Raw genomic sequence first — 16,566 nt, forward strand, 5'->3', positions numbered from 1 at the left:
TATTGTTCGCTGGTAAGTTGAAAGTGTTCTAAGAACACTCACGGTGTCCTGAAATGTTTGTAAATAAACAAAATGGGGGTGTCCTGAGGAAGCTGTCTGTATTGTTCGCTGGCAACTTGAAAGTGTTCTAAGAACACTCACGGTGTCCTGAAATGCTCGTAAATAAACAAAATGGGGGTGTCCTGAGGACACTGTCCGTATTGTTCGCTGGCAAGTTGAAAGTGTTTTAAGAGTACTCGCGGTGTTCTGAAATGTTCGTAAATAAACAGAATGGGGGTGTCCTGAGGGCGCTGTCCATATTGTTCGCTGGCAAGTTTTGAGAACGCGGTGTCCTGAAATGTTTGTAAATAAATAAAATGGGGGTGTCCTGAGAACGGTATGCCTGTCCGTTTTGTTCATAGATAAGTTGATAGTGTTCTAAGAACACTTGCGGTGTCCTGAAATGTTTGTAAATAAACAAAATGGGGGTGTCCTGAGGATGCTGTCTGTATTGTTCGCTGGTAAATTGAAAGTGTTCTAAGAACACTTGCGGTGTCCTGAAATGTTTGTAAATAAACAAAATGGGGGTGTCCTGAGGACGCTGTCCTTATTGTTCCCTGGCAACTTTAAAGTGTTCTAAGAACACTCACAGTGTCCTGAAATGTTCGTAAATAAACAAAATGGGGGTGTCCTGAGGAAGCAGTCCGTATTGTTCGCTGGCAGGTTGAAAGTGTTCTAAGAGTACTCGCGGTGTTCTGAAATGTTCTTAAATAAACAAAATGGGGGTGTCCTGAGGACGCTGTCCGTATTGTTCGCTTGCAAGCTGAAAGTGTTCTAACAACACTCGCGGTGTCCTGAAATGTTCGTAAATAAACAGAATGGGGGTGTCCTGAGGACGCTGTCCGTATTGTTCGCTGGCAAGTTTTGAGAACGCGGTGTCCTGAAATGTTTGTAAATAAATAAAATGGGGGTGTCCTGAGAACGGTATGCCTGTCCGTTTTGTTCATAGATAAGTTGATAGTGTTCTAAGAACACTTGCGGTGTCCTGAAATGTTTGTAAATAAACAAAATGGGGGTGTCCTGAGGATGCTGTCTGTATTGTTCGCTGGTAAATTGAAAGTGTTCTAAGAACACTTGCGGTGTCCTGAAATGTTTGTAAATAAACAAAATGGGGGTGTCCTGAGGACGCTGTCCTTATTGTTCGCTGGCAGGTTGAAAGTGTTCTAAGAGTACTCGCGGCGTTCTGAAATGTTCGTAAATAAACAAAATGGGGGTGTCCTGAGGACGCTGTCCGTATTGTTCGCTTGCAAGCTGAAAGTGTTCTAACAACACTCGTGGTGTCCTGAAATGTTCGTAAATAAACAAAATGGGGGTGTCCTGAGGACACTGTGCGTATTGTTCGCTGGCAAGTTGAAAGTGTTCTAAGAGTACTCACGGTGTTCTGAAATGTTCGTAAATAAACAAAATGGGGATGTCCTGAGGACGCTGTCCATATTGTTCGCTGGCAAGTTGAAAGTGTTCTAAGAGTACTCACGGTGTTCTGAAATGTTCGTAAATAAACAAATGGGGGTGTCCTGAGGGCGCTGTCCGTATTCTTCGCTTGCAAGCTGAAAGTGTTCTAAGAATACTCGCGGTGTCCTGAAATGTCCGTAAATAAATGAAAAGGGTGTATCCCGAGGACGCTGTCCGTGTTGTTCGCAAGCAAGCTGAAACTGTTCTAAGAACACTTGCGGTGTCCTGAAATGTTCGTAAATAAACAAAATGGGGGTGTCCTGAGGACGCTGTCCATATTGTTCACTGGCAAGTTGAAAGTGTTCTAAGAACACTTGTGGTGTCCGCTAAATGTTCGTAAATAAACAAAATGGGGGTGTCCTGAGGGCGCTGTCCGTATTCTTCGCTTGCAAGCTGAAAGTGTTCTAAGAATACTCGCGGTGTCCTGAAATGTCCGTAAATAAATGAAAAGGGTGTATCCCGAGGACGCTGTCCGTGTTGTTCGCAAGCAAGCTGAAACTGTTCTAAGAACTCTCGCGGTGTTCTGAAATGTTCATAAATGAAAAAAATGGGGGTGTCCTGAGGACGCTGTCCGTATTGTTTGCTGGCAAGTTGAAAGTGTTCTAAGAACACTCATTATGTCAGCGGAAATTAAAAGTTCCCATAAGGCATAGCTAAAATGTTTGACTTTATGGGTGTGATATGCTGCGGTGGTTGTAGCCAGGGCATAGAGTCTTGGGAGCATGGACATATGGCTATGCACCCAAGACTGTATGCCCTGGCCACAACCACTCTGCATATCACGCTCATAGTGGCTTATAACTTTGGGATCCAAAAACAAATTTATAAGGAACAAAGTTATAAGCCACTATGGGTGTGATATGCTGCGATGGTTGTACTTATTATAATATACTTACTGTTTGGTTTAGTAACTGGAGTACATGTATTTCTTGTTCATTTCTGTGATAAAAGAAAAGATCATGTTAGTATTGGTATTTTGTAACGACTTATAACATTGAATAATCAACATTTTTTTGTTTTTTACCCTCATATTTAGTACATTACAAACCAGTGTACTGTGCAATTTGCTCAGTTTCTGTGTTTGTTGCTAAAATCATTGGGTCTGTGGGAGAAAAAAAAATCCATGTTGGATTAAATAAAAAACTTTTTTTTGTTATGCTACAGTCTATTTGTTTGTTTATTTTCAGTGTTCACTTGTTGTTTCTGGCTAATGCTCTATATATTGGCTTTTTGCAGATTTTTGTAGCAGTTACGTACCATTTATTTGTTTGGATATTGTACAATTTTGGAGCAGTTAGATACCAGTTGGTGTATTCTAACTGTCTATTTTTTTTATATATTTTAGTGGTATTGATTTATCTGTTTGGATATTGTAAAATTTTGGGGCTATTAGATAGCAATTGGCGTATTATAACTGTCTATTTTTTGTTAGATAACATTTAGAGGTATTGATTAATCAGTTTGGATATTGTCAAATTATGGGTTAGTTAGATACCAGTTGGTGTATTCTAACTATCTATTTTTTTCATTTAGTGGTATTCATTTATCTGATTAGTTGTTGTAGAATCTTTAGGCAGTTAGATAGCTGTTGGAATATTCTAACAGTTTATATTTTTTACTACAATTTTAGTTAAGGTTTAAGTACAGTTTAGTTAATAAATGTTGGTTTTGAGAACTATAAATAAGCGTTTGAAAGATTTGCTGGTAATCTCTGCTTTAGAGTAATGGTACTATCATTACGTTCAAACCATCCACATTTCTTTTTTATATATGCAGTGTAGTGACCTGAATTGGTTGTGGCTCCTGCATGGTAGATTATACCTATTGTTGTGAAGGTTTTCTTACCGAGTGATACTTGACCATGTGTGAATTCAGTCAGCTTGCAGTTGTTTTTGGTACCATCTGCATTGTAAAGTAGAAGCATTAGTATTACGTGTTTACTATGTCTTTGTATTAATAAGGTGGAGCGATTATCCGAATTGCAGGTAGTACATAATCTACCCTGGTTTGCATTTTGTACAAGTTGCTGAAATAGAATGGATTCACAATTAGGTACTGATATATATACAAAGCGATCATTGGGGATGTGTTCTTGTCTCACATTGTTGCAGAGAGTGCATGTATGTTTCCACATGTTTGAAATCTGGAAGATTTCATTTATAGGTATGTTTTTATTTTCCAGTACTTGTAGTAAGTACATTAGAAATTCTTGTGGATCTTCCTGTGAGTTTATAGTGAATTTAACCATTCCAGCACAGTAGTCCAATTGTTGTCTTATTCCATAAACACTATACGTGTTGTCAGGATTGTTGGTTGCGTTTCTATGAAGTACTAACATTTGCAAACACAATTGGTCTGTACTGTGTAAGTAAATGTTGTCAACAATTGGTGGCAATTGAAATAGAATATTCATTGCTACATTTGCGTAGCAACTTACTCCAACTATATTTGAGAGTTTAAATGGACCAGGTAGTTCTGTATCTGATTGTTTTTTTTTAGATTGTCTTCCTTCTTTGACGAAGTACTTGGTTTACTTTCCCTAATTGGTTCTTTTACATTTGTGGTACTTGATGAAGTCTTAGTTTCTTTTACTCTCTTTGGAGGATTTGCAATGACATCATGTTGCATTTCTGTTTGATTTAGTTTTCTTTTACAACGTTTTACTTTTTGTGGAACAGAATATGTGTTTAGATGGGGGTGTATAGTGAGCGAAGTCTATTGTATTCTAAAATGCAAGGAATATCATTGTTTACTTTACTTGCATCAAAGTTGATTAGAAATAGACCGTCAAGTGTACGTAAGCGTGATAGTGCTACGTAGCTCATGCCTTCTTTAAAGACTTTGTTACCAATGTCTATCATTGCTTTGTCTATACGTCTATACGTGTTGTCAGGATTGTTGGTTGCGTTTCTATGAAGTACTAACATTTGCAAACACAATTGGTCTGTACTGTGTAAGTAAATGTTGTCAACAATTGGTGGCAATTGAAATAGGATATTCATTGCTATATTTGCGTAGCAACTTACTCCAACTATATTTGAGAGTTTAAATGGACCAGGTAGTTCTGTATCTGATTGTTTTTTTTTAGATTGTCTTCCTTCTTTGACGAAGTACTTGGTTTACTTTCCCTAATTGGTTCTTTTACATTTGTGGTACTTGATGAAGTCTTAGTTTCTTTTACTCTCTTTGGAGGATTTGCAATGACATCATGTTGCATTTCTGTTTGATTTAGTTTTCTTTTACAACGTTTTACTTTTTGTGGAACAGAATATGTGTTTAGATGGGGGTGTATAGTGAGCCAAGTCTATTGTATTCTAAAATGCAAGGAATATCATCGTTTACTTTACTTGCATCAAAGTTGATTAGAAATAGACCGTCAAGTGTACGTAAGCGTGATAGTGCTACGTAGCTCATGCTTTCTTTAAAGACTTTGTTACCAATGTCTATCATTGCTTTGTCTATACGTCTATACGTGTTGTCAGGATTGTTGGTTGCGTTTCTATGAAGTACTAACATTTGCAAACACAATTGGTCTGTACTGTGTAACTAAATGTTGTCAACAATTGGTGGCAATTGAAATAGAATATTCATTGCTACATTTGCGTAGCAACTTACTCCAACTATATTTGAGAGTTTAAATGGACCAGGTAGTTCTGAATCTGATTGTTTTTTTTTAGATTGTCTTCCTTCTTTGACGAAGTACTTGGTTTACTTTCCCTAATTGGTTCTTTTACATTTGTGGTACTTGATGAAGTCTTAGTTTCTTTTACTCTCTTTGGAGGATTTGCAATGACATCCTGTTGCATTTCTGTTTGATTTAGTTTTCTTTTACAACGTTTTACTTTTTGTGGAACAGAATATGTGTTTAGATGGGGGTGTATAGTGAGCGAAGTCTATTGTATTCTAAAATGCAAGGAATATCATCGTTTACTTTACTTGCATCAAAGTTGATTAGAAATAGACCGTCAAGTGTATGTAAGCGTGATAGTGCTACGTAGCTCATGCCTTCTTTAAAGACTTTGTTACCAATGACTATCATTGCTTTGTCTAGGGTAAGACCTTGTGATTTATGAATCGTGACTGCGTATGCAAGACTTAGGGAAAATATTCTCTGCGTACATACATGTCTTTGAAGAGAAGGAATCGAGCTGTTGAGCGTTGTATCCTTTTTACTTCTGAAAGTTTGTCAAAAAGAATATTGACAAACTGAATTTTGTTGTCACGTGGGTATGTTTGAAAGCCAACAACTGTACCCAGTGCTCCATTAACTAGTTCTTGGTCAAGTCAAGGTTACGTTGAAGCATTACTCTGCAAATTAAGGATAAATTTAATATCTTTTCCAACCCAGCTGTGTTGGAGATTGAATTTTCTAAACTATTTCGTCTTGTTGTGGCTTGCTCACACATGGGTAGTGTCATACCATGTACAACTAGTTTGTCTGTGGCGCTAATTTCCATTATTGGTTGCATTTTTTTATTGAACATTATTTCATTGCATTTGAAACAGCTTGCAAGAGTTGGCATTAAGGCCATACAATTGACATTTTTGTGGGCTAATTGTTCCATAACTTCTGTAGCACATGCATTATCGCCATAAAGTGCATGAATGTGCCGGGTTTTCAATGTTGCTTGTGCTTCTTTAGATAGTATACCAACTCTAATACTTTTTAAGATGTTGGCATAAGTGAGATCTGCAGATTGCCTCATGTTTTCTGTTAATTCTCTGTATTGGAAATTTTGCCACAGGTTGACATTTCCAATGCTGCCAACGGTTTTTCGGCAGAGTTTGTGTCCTAATGTTTTAAAAATAGGCTCACCTTTTACTGGTGTCAATTGAAGAAGATCTCCAAAAACAATAATGTGTTTTCCTGCAAAGAGCTCTTCGTAGTTTGTTTTGAGTACTTCTTGTAATCTGAGGTGAATCAAAGCCAACATTAGGTTGGACACTATGCTCACTTCATCTATTAGAAGCATTTTCATTTGTTTTAATACTCTGCGTAGTTCCATTGCAGCTTCTGTAGAAAGTTTGTAATAGTCTAATTTGATTTCGTGTTCTACTGGCAGGAGTAGTAATCGGTGTAAAGTGACACCGCCTATGTTGGAGGCAGCTAAACCTATTTGGGCAGTAACAACAGCTGACAGTTTGTTGTTTGTCAATTGTTAAAGGAACTTACTGATGATTTTGATTAGGAATGTTTTGCCAGAACCAGCTTCACCTCTGACGTACAGTAGTATGGGTTTGTAATTTTGGCAGGTGCATTCTTTGTTTTCATGTTGTACACTGTGTGCAATTTCTTTTGTTACTTCTTGAATAATGCTACGCTGCTCATTGTTTAGTTTTGATTGTAGTGTAGTTAAGTATTCTTTATCTTCATACTGACACATGGGGGGTAATTCATAGAATTTAGCGCACAAGTGGCGCACGCGGCTGGCGCACAGTGTGCGCGTGCAAATCTCTGCGCTAGCCACGTGCACTAAAATCCATTTCGGCGCACAGCGTATTCATGGATTTCAGCTACCAAAACCACAGTGGCGCAGCGACCCTTCAGCAGCACCAGTCACGCCCCCAAGAACGGCCCTCGCACAGGGAAAAGCTATCAAAATCCCCAATCCAGCGCAAAGGGCTGTGCTAACCCTGTACCAGCACGGCAAGCGGGGTACATGTATTACTGGGGTTCGTGGGAAGTTTCACACGCGATTGGCCCTGTGTGAGCAGGGTACGTGCATTTCAGGGGTGCGCGGGAAGTTACACACGCGATTTCAGCAGGGTACGTGTATTACAGGGATGCACGGGAAGTTTCACACGCGATTTCAGCAGGGTACATGTATTTCAAGGGTACACAGGAAGTTTCACATGCAATTTCAGCAGGGTACGTGTATTTCAGGGGTGCGCGGGAAGTTTCACAAGCAATTTCAGCAGGGTACGTGTATTTCTGGGGTGTGCGGGAAGTTTTACACGTGATTGGCCTGGGTACGTGTATTTCTGGGGTGCGCGTGAAGTGTTACACGCGATTCCAGCAGGAAACGTGTATTTCAGGGGTGCGCGGGAAGTTAAACACCAATTGGCCTGGATACGCGTATTTCAGGGGTGCGCGTGAAGTGTTACACTCGATTTCAGCAGGGTACGTGTATTTCAGGGGTGCACGGGAAGTTTCACATGCGATAGGCCCTGTGGGGTACGTATATAACTGGGGTTCACAGGAAGTTTTACCCGCAAACTCAGCAGGGTACATGTATAACTGGGGATTGCGTGAAGTTTCACACGCGATTGGAGCATGGTACGTGTATTACGGTGTTCGCGGGAAGTTTCACACGTGATTTCAGCAGGGTACGTGTATTTCAGGGGTACCGGGGAGTCCTACATGTGATTTGGCAGTGTGGGTCCTCCCAGGTGTTCCCTGTACACCCTCCATGGCGCCTGCAGGCAGCCCACATCACAGGGGACTACCCTGCACCCCTGGTCATGTCCCGCAGGCAGCCCACCCAACATGGGCATGCCCCCCAGCAAAGCCACATGTCTCCTTGCACTACTGATCACCAACTCATGTCCCCTTGTACCCCCAACCCCCAGCAGTGCAGGGCACCTGCCAGCAGGCACCCACTCATGTCCCCTTGCACCCCCACCCCCAGCAGTGCAAGGCACCTGCCAGCAGGCCCCCACTCATGTCCCACTCATGTCCCCTTGCACCCCACCCCACAGCAGTGCTTGGCACCTGCCAGCAGGCCCCCACTCATGCCCCCTGCACCCCCACCTTCCAGCAGTCAGGGGCACCTGCCAGCAGGCCCCCACTCATGTCCCCTTGCACCCCCAGCAGTGCAGGGCACCTGCCAGCAGGCCCTCACTCATGTCCCCTTGCACACCCACCCCCCAGCAGTGCGGTGCACCTGCCAGCAGGTCCCCACTCATGTCCCACTCATGTCCCCTTGAACCCCCACCCCCAGCAGTGCGGGGCACCTGCCAGCAGGCCCCCACTCATGTCCCCTTGCACCTCCACCCCCCCGCAGTGCAGGGCACCTGCCAGCAGGCCCCCACTCATGTCTCCTTGCACACCCACCCCCCCAGCAGTGCGGAGCACCTGCCAGCAGGCCCCCACTTATGTCCCACTCATGTCCCCTTGCACACCCATCCCCCAGCAGTGCGGGGCACCTGCCAGCAGGCCCCCACTCATGTCCCACAGCCAACACGTCATCACAATCTAGATCCCTGGCACTTATGGCCAGCCTCCACATGCCAAAGACCCACCCACGTATTGCATCCACCCACATAGAAATGCCAATTACATGATACAACCCCAATGGCAAGTATGTAAATGAACACATGTCCGTCACACACAATGGGTGCAAGTGAATGTCAAAACCCATATCATGACATGCATGAAACCAATGAGATGATACCACAAATGGAAGAATAAAAAAATATATATTAAAGATAACATGAACGTAAATCAAATTAAACACACAACAATGGGAATAACAAAAGAAATGGTCCATGTCCGATGAATAATGAAAATCAAGAAAACATAAGCAAAAGAAATCCAAAAAGAAATGTTGTCCAAAGTCACAGTTCAAAAAATCAAATCCAAGGGAAAATAAAAAGTAAAAACCATTTCTTCCTGGTGAACACAAAAAAAATATTTAAAAAGATGAATCCAATGTAGAACTATGTACAATTGAAGGGTCCATGAGCCCACTTAAGAAATGAAACCTACCAAAAACTACTACCTAATAAAAAAAACAATATACAAAAATGGGGTGCATTGTCCAAGCGGTCCAAAATAAAGAAAAAATGAAAGGAAATCTAATACTAACTAACTAACTATTTACAAGGACAGCGGGCAAGTCCAATGGCTCACTTGTTGATGTCCCGGGCCAGGGCATCATCGAACTCCTGCTCGATGTCCCGGAGGCGGTCCTCTTCCATGGTCCGAGGGTTCGCAGGGACAATGACATCTGGATCTCCAGGTCCCTGCGAATGGCCTTGAGGCACTCGTCCCGCCTCAGGGAGCTACGCATGGAGTTCTCCGCCCTGACCATCGTGAGCTGTGCTTCTTCCGCCCTCTGCCGCTCTGCATCTATCGCATGACCCAACCGCTGCCACATGGAGGACACTTCCCATCCAGGGTCCTCCTGCCCTCCGGCTGATGCCTGCCCCTCCGATGATGAAGGCCCCGAGCCATCATGGCACCCACCTTGTTGCTGCTGCTGCTGTGCCGCTGCCTGTGCCCTGGCTCCTGCTGCCTGCACATCCTCCTCCAGCTGGAGTGCATTTGTTGAGGTGGCCACCCCTGCTGGACGTCCGACTCCCGACTGTGGCAGGGATGTGTCCTCCACCAGCCTGGCTGCAGGGTCAGAGGCAGCGCCACAGGGCACCCAGGTGACACATGGGTGGGAAGATGGCACGGAGTACGACTGGCGCATAGGGGGTTCAGTTGAGGAGGGGGTCAGAACAAGGCACAGCAAACAGAGGAATCCGGCCCTGGTGACCTGTCCCAGTATGTCGACGTAGTCAACGAGCCATTCGAGACGACATGCAGTCTCCCCATGAAAAGACTGCATTTCACCTCGCATGGCCCTTTGATGCAACGCCACACCACCCAGGACAGGCTCAACCCGGTCCCGGATAGCCACATCCGCAGGCAGAGGAAGGCCAGTTGTCGTAAGCTCATCCCCTCCCTGAAAATGGGTCTGGATGTAGGCATCCCTGCTGGTGCAGGATGATGCAGTCACAGGATCGGGGACAGGATTACACACAGGCACCTCCGCCGTGGCCTGTGATGCCTCCTGTCCCTGCCCCTGCACTGCACCACTAGCACCAGTGGAATCCCAACCTCCAGACCCCGTCTCTGTCCCTTGCATGGCCTACTCCTCCACCAAACCCCCCACCAACCTGGATGACTCCGTGCCATCTTCCACCGTCAGGCCCTGTGGGTTCTCAGCTGCCCCTTCGGCTGCCGAGGAGTCCAACTCCAACCTCCGCCTCTTGGACCTCCCCTCGGCAGCTGCGACCTGGGACGCAGCACCGGACTCCTCACTCCCTGACGAGATGACAACCTGGGAGGGGAGCCAGGCCTTGCGTCTCCGGCTAGCAGTGCGATCCCTGCCGCTGTGCTCCACAGCACCTTCTCCGCCCTCTTCATCATTTGACGCTGAAGACAGGGAGAGATAGGAGACAGGCATCAGGGCACTGTACAATGGACTCATACACACATGACAGTTGTACATGAGTGGCCTTGTCAAACTTCAGACATGGCATCACAATCCCCAACACAAATGTCATTGCAACTCACACACATGAGCTATTCCACAGCCATATCGCAACAGCCAGCACCATCCATACACATACAACAGCATGAGAAGCCAAAGGTGAGCCAGACATCACATGAAACACAGGGAGTGCACTAGACATGCACACACGCCACCACACTTACATGCATGTGTACACCTCCGCCAACTGTCGCAGTGATGAGATTGGCATCCATGTCACATCTGGCAATCAGTCTTCTACATATCAGTCTCACATGCATCCATTTTGCATCACTGTTGCACCCTTGTGAAATACACACACATGCACATGTACACGGTGCGGATATATGCAGCTGGAACCAACATCCATGTGTGACACCACAATCATGCCAACTTACATACACAGTAATCCAAACATGTGTGCTCACACATCTGCATTTGGCCTGCATGCTTACCCACACATACACCATCCATGTGTCTCACACATGAAAGGACTTGCATGTGTCAGCCTCACAGCCCTGTACATACACATCCATACATGGCCCTACAAAACCACATGTACAACCTGCAAACTACTGGCACACCACCACATGCACAGCTTCCAATCAGTATGCATGTACACTTACCCCTCGACTCCAGACGGCTCTGCCTCTCAAGGACCTGGATGTGGAGCGCTGGGCATATGCATTCCAGGACCCTCATCTGATGTTCCGACAGGTGGCCCCGGCGCCCCTTAGCTTCCGCTGCCTTCAAGAGGCGCTGGGCCTTGTTGAGGATCCTGGACCTGAAGTCCTCCCAGCGCTTCTTGACATGTTGGAAGTCACGGACTGCCACCCCCTCCGCATTGATGGCAGTCATGATGTCCGTGCAGATCCGAGTCCATCCTTCCTTGTCGGCGAACTTCCGAAGAGGGCATCATACTGCCCCAGGACTTGCTCCACCAGGACACCAACTTCAGTGGCAGTGAAGCTGGTGCCCCTCTTCCTCTCTGGCTGGGGGTTGCCAGTGGTGCCAGATGGTGTAGTGCCCGACATGGCAACCCCAGAGGCAGTTGTGGGTGGGCAACTGGGTCCTGGGGCTGGGCTGTGGAGCGATGGAATAGTAGTCGGGAGTCTTCAGCTTCAGCAAGGGTGGTCACAGCAACAGCACCCCTGGCTGACGTGCAGGCAGCAAATGGCAAGGCATGTGGGCAGCAGGCAATCACGCAGCAGCAGATGGCAGGTGGGAGTGTGCTCGGGGCTCCGGGGGGCAGTAATTCGGCCTTCTGGGCAGGAGCGTGGTCTTCCATGTGTGAACGCGTGGCCAGCTTGATACAGAGTGATTTGGCATGTGAAAATCTTGCACGTCAGTGTGTAATTCGAGGAAAGACCCTTAGTGCGTGAGCATGTCAGCGATTTCATTGGACCAAAGGCCCTTCGCGTGTAAGCACTTCTGTGACGTGCGGCGCGGGGCGTGCGCGGGCGTTTCCCCCGTGACGTGGGCATAGTGGATTAGCGCGCGCGCAAAAAAAATGCACGTCCCCGTGTGAATGCGTGTAATCCCAGGAAAGGGCCTACACGCGTAAGTTACGTGACACGCGTGGGCGTTTCCCTCAGCATGGGTTAAAGGTGAGCGGGGCCAGCAGTTCGCTGTACGTGCCTTTTGTGGAGACCGACGTGTGTTGCTGCTTCTTGTTGTTTCGTGCGTCATCACAACTTCACAGCTATCAAGGACGTATCTCTTCTTTTGGCAGGGGGATTGGCTACGCGTGTTTTTCTGCATCGCGCTAGTCAGACGGTGAGGCGCGCATGCTATTTTTCCCACTGCGGGTGCCCCTGTGTATCGCACCGTTTTTGATGTCATAGTAGCCTGCGTTTCATGTTACTGGGTGCCACCGCATACTGCGGGAGGTTGATTCCACGCACGTAGGCTGCATGGTTGCGTGCACGGTTTTCCAGCAGTTTTGGGGTGCCTGAGCGTTGTGTGACCCGTCACTACATCACCGGGGTCACATACAGCCTTGCAGGTGCAGGGGGGCTGTTAACATCTTGCTTCCCACCCCCTTCACCCCAATTGCCCAGGTCAATTGTGGAGTACACCTCCCATTGGCACAACTCCATCTGTGCCGGCACTACTACATCTGTGCCATGGTTGGGAGGCCACCAAAGGTGAGGGGCGCCTCAGCTGGGCGTACTCCTCGTGGCGGCCGTGGTCAGGGACGTGGCTGGGGTGACCAGGGAGTAGGGGGACTCCAGGGTGTCCAGGGCAGCAGCAGAGGGGGAAGAGGCAGGGGTGCGCCACTTGAGTACGATGTCGTGCCATGTGTCAGTGCAGTCATACCACCACCCCCTGTGGTTCCGGTAGATGCAGCTTCTGCATCTGGCACTGGCACCCGTGTGACCCGGCAGTCCGTTCCATCGACTGCCACGGGCCCAAGGGTAGTGGTAGCTAAAGGTGCAGCTGTGGACACCGCCACCCAGGCTCAGGGTCTGCCAGCGCAGCCTGCGCTGGCACTGGAGGAGCCCTTGGAAGATTTCCAACAGGCCAGGACAGAAACCGTAGGGGCACGCAGGGCTGCCCTGACCAAGACACGTGTCCCTGTGGCAGTTATGTCATCTGCTGGCCCAAACACCCGGGTGTTGGCAAGTGCAGGGGCAGATGCACCCAACAACACCCCAGTTGTGAGTCTGCCAACCAGGACAGTTGCGGTCAATGACCCTGCCACAGCGGATGTTGCTGCGCAGGGTCCATTAGAGGGGCCCAGCTGCCACTGACAGAAGTCAGACCTTTGGTCGTCCCTCCACCTGCCACTCCCTTGGCTCAATCCACCGAACCCACTGGCCATACTGGTCAGGGCGGGATTAGCCTGCCAGGGTCTGAGCCATATTTCAAGAGGAGGAAGGTTGCACCTGCAGCACAGGCTGGGACCTTACACACAGCCACAACCTCCTGTACGTCGAGGAAGAAGCCTTTCTGAAACCAGGAACTGGACTTCCTCGTGGGCTACGTGTGGGGCCACAGCCGTGACATTCTAGTGGGTGCCAATAGTCAGACTATGGCTGCCCAACGTGATACCGACTGGAAGCATGCTGCGGAAAATGTCAGTGCATTCGGCCATGAGGTGCGCATGGCGCAATAGTGCAAAAAGCGTTGGAATGACATCAAACGCAGCGCTAAGGCTAAGCGTGCCTCTAATTACAACTTGACTCTGGTGACTGGCGGTGGGCCTGCACCAGAGGAGGAAGTCCTCACTCCGCATGAGTCACTTGTTGCGCAGTTCATACCATCTGAATGGGTCGAAGGAGTGGGAGAGATGCCGGACTTTGATGCCCAGTCCAGTGAGTGTTGATGCGTGTTTGTTGAGGACGTGTGTGTTTTTCTTGTGGGATGTGTTGTGCATGATTGCCACTACATGTGAGGTGTACATGGTTCGGATGTGCAAGTAATGCAATGCTTCCGTGATGCATGTCTGCTCTGCTGGATGGTGGACATGTGGAGCAGACAGGGACTGTCGGCATCAACACTATTGCATCCTACTCACATGCTGGTTACCAGGATGCCCCTCCAGTCCATGTCCCAGCTCACTGGCCCTTCTGCATGTAGTGTGGGGTGACCTTACTCTCAGCCCAGGCACGATGTCATAGCATGATTGATGTGCATGTGTCCTCTGCCTGCATGCGGGTACTCCATGTAGGCATGCTCCCTTGCCCCTCCACCCCCCGCTCTGCACCCCAATTCCAACTTTGCACTGGTCTGCTTCAATATTGCCGTTGGGTACTTCCCTGTTAATGCTTCCTGTGTACATGCTAACTTCCCACAACCAATCTGCCAGACATATGCTGTGTGGTACAGCCTTAGTTCTTGATGCAGGGTATCTCACTTGTACTGTGCAGAGGTCAGATGCCCCGCAGGGACATGAGTGCCCATTCATGCTCCATGTGCATTGCACGCATGCCCCTTTGTGTCCTTGACTGGATGATCACTGTAATACAAGTCCTGGATGACATACATTGCATGGCATTTCATCAGCCTTCCCATGTCTACTGTGGCTCAGTACTGCGTTGCACACATGTTTAGGGTCTGACAATCTGGGTGGGTCACAGGCCTCAGACTGTTTAATGGCCAATGACTCTGTCCAACTGGTGTAGTGTCCTCTTCTCACGTGGGTGGCCTCCAGATGTTTCATCATGTGTCCTGCTTACTGTCCCATCATCATTTGCAGTGTTGTCACTTGACTCACATGAAGCTGTTGATGCTAGTCAAAACTGTCTGTCAATACACAGGTCTATGGTCAGCCTTTTGATACCATGCTAGGCATCCCTGCTTTTGCACTTGGGTGGAGGGGTGCTTTGCCTGTAGATATGCTACCCATTGAATGCACAGTGCACGTGATGCCTGAATTTGACCTTGCACTGCCTTCACATTTTCTGACACACACCATGGTTTCCTTGTGCATGTACGTAGTGAGTAACATACATATTTGCTGCACTGCATAGACCCACTTCAATGCAGACTACCACCTTTCAACAAGTCTGATCACAGAAGCAATTCCAAGTTGACCCATCATGCATGTCAGGTTCTATTTTGTGTGTCACATGTCTTCCTTATGTTGTCGGTGTGTGTGTGTGTGTGTTGTTTGCTTCTGACATGTAGTGACCTTTTTTTTCTCTATTTTTCAGATGATGACGCAATGGAGCCGGAGAATGGTGTTGTCATGCCAGGCACAGGGTTGGTATCACTACATCAACCCGGCACTCGTGGGGGTTGTGGGGTGGCAGGCCACAAAAACCCCCAAGTGCTACAGGCCATCTTGTCTCTGGCTGCCTATGAGTCCAGCCCTGATGATGACTCTGACGTCCATGTTGAGTTGGATGAGCATTAGGTCCATGTGTCAGGGGTGCGTGATTCTGATGTGGACACTCCTCTGTCCGCGACACCTGCACTGAGGGGTTGGACTGTCTTGCAACCTACACCTGTGGTGGATCGGGATGCTGGGTCACCCTCCACACCAGTCACTGATGTGCCTGGGACATCACGTCGACGGGGGCATGTAGTCGTGCAGCCACGGGCGGTGCCAACACGACAAAGACAACCGGTCCTTGGGTCCCACAGGGGTCAAGCCCAGCAACGCGGTCGCCGCGCGCAACTGCTGTATACTGAGTGGGAGCAAGACATGACTGCCAATTCAGAACGGCAAGGGGCAGTAATGGAGAACATCACTGAGAGCATGGAGTGTGTGGCCCGATCCGTGCTCCCCCCTGCTATGCAGGTGCTTCTCCAGCAGCAGGCGGCACGGTCCACGGCCCGCTCGCTCAGGCTGGGCATGGCGGCCTCAGACAGGGCACGCCAGGCTGAAATGTCGTCTCTGCGTCAAGCAATTGCTGCTCACGCACAGGCACACATGAAGGCCCTGAGGGAGGAGTATGCTTCCCTCAGATCCACTCTGGGTGTCCTTCTGATGTCCCAGAGGGAGCTGTCAGAGGAGAGGTTTGCACAGCTTGAGCGTACCATCTCGGCTGAGCTACAGGCTTGCCAGGAGGTGCATCGTTTGTCAAGCCACGCCTTGCAGGAGGAACTTCCTGTTACACGTGCTACCTTGCAAGAGGAAGCACGTGTATCACGGGAGGTTCTGCATGCAGACCTACGTGTCATCGCCACACAGTACCAGGCTCACCCGTCAGGGAGACTTGCTGCCGATGAAGGGCAAGCTGCGGCTAGGCATGGCCAGGCTACTGTGCCACGTCCTCCTTTCCAGGATGAGCCAGACTCGGACGACCATCTATCTCCCACATAGGTCGGGCTGTGCAGGCGTTGAGCCCATGGAGGTTTTTTTTTTGGCTCAGCATCATCGAAT

The sequence above is a fragment of the Ambystoma mexicanum genome, chromosome 12 (assembly GCF_040938575.1).
Source record: "Ambystoma mexicanum isolate Mex_15411 chromosome 12, UKY_AmexF1_1, whole genome shotgun sequence".
In the NCBI taxonomy this organism is placed as follows: domain Eukaryota; kingdom Metazoa; phylum Chordata; class Amphibia; order Caudata; family Ambystomatidae; genus Ambystoma; species Ambystoma mexicanum.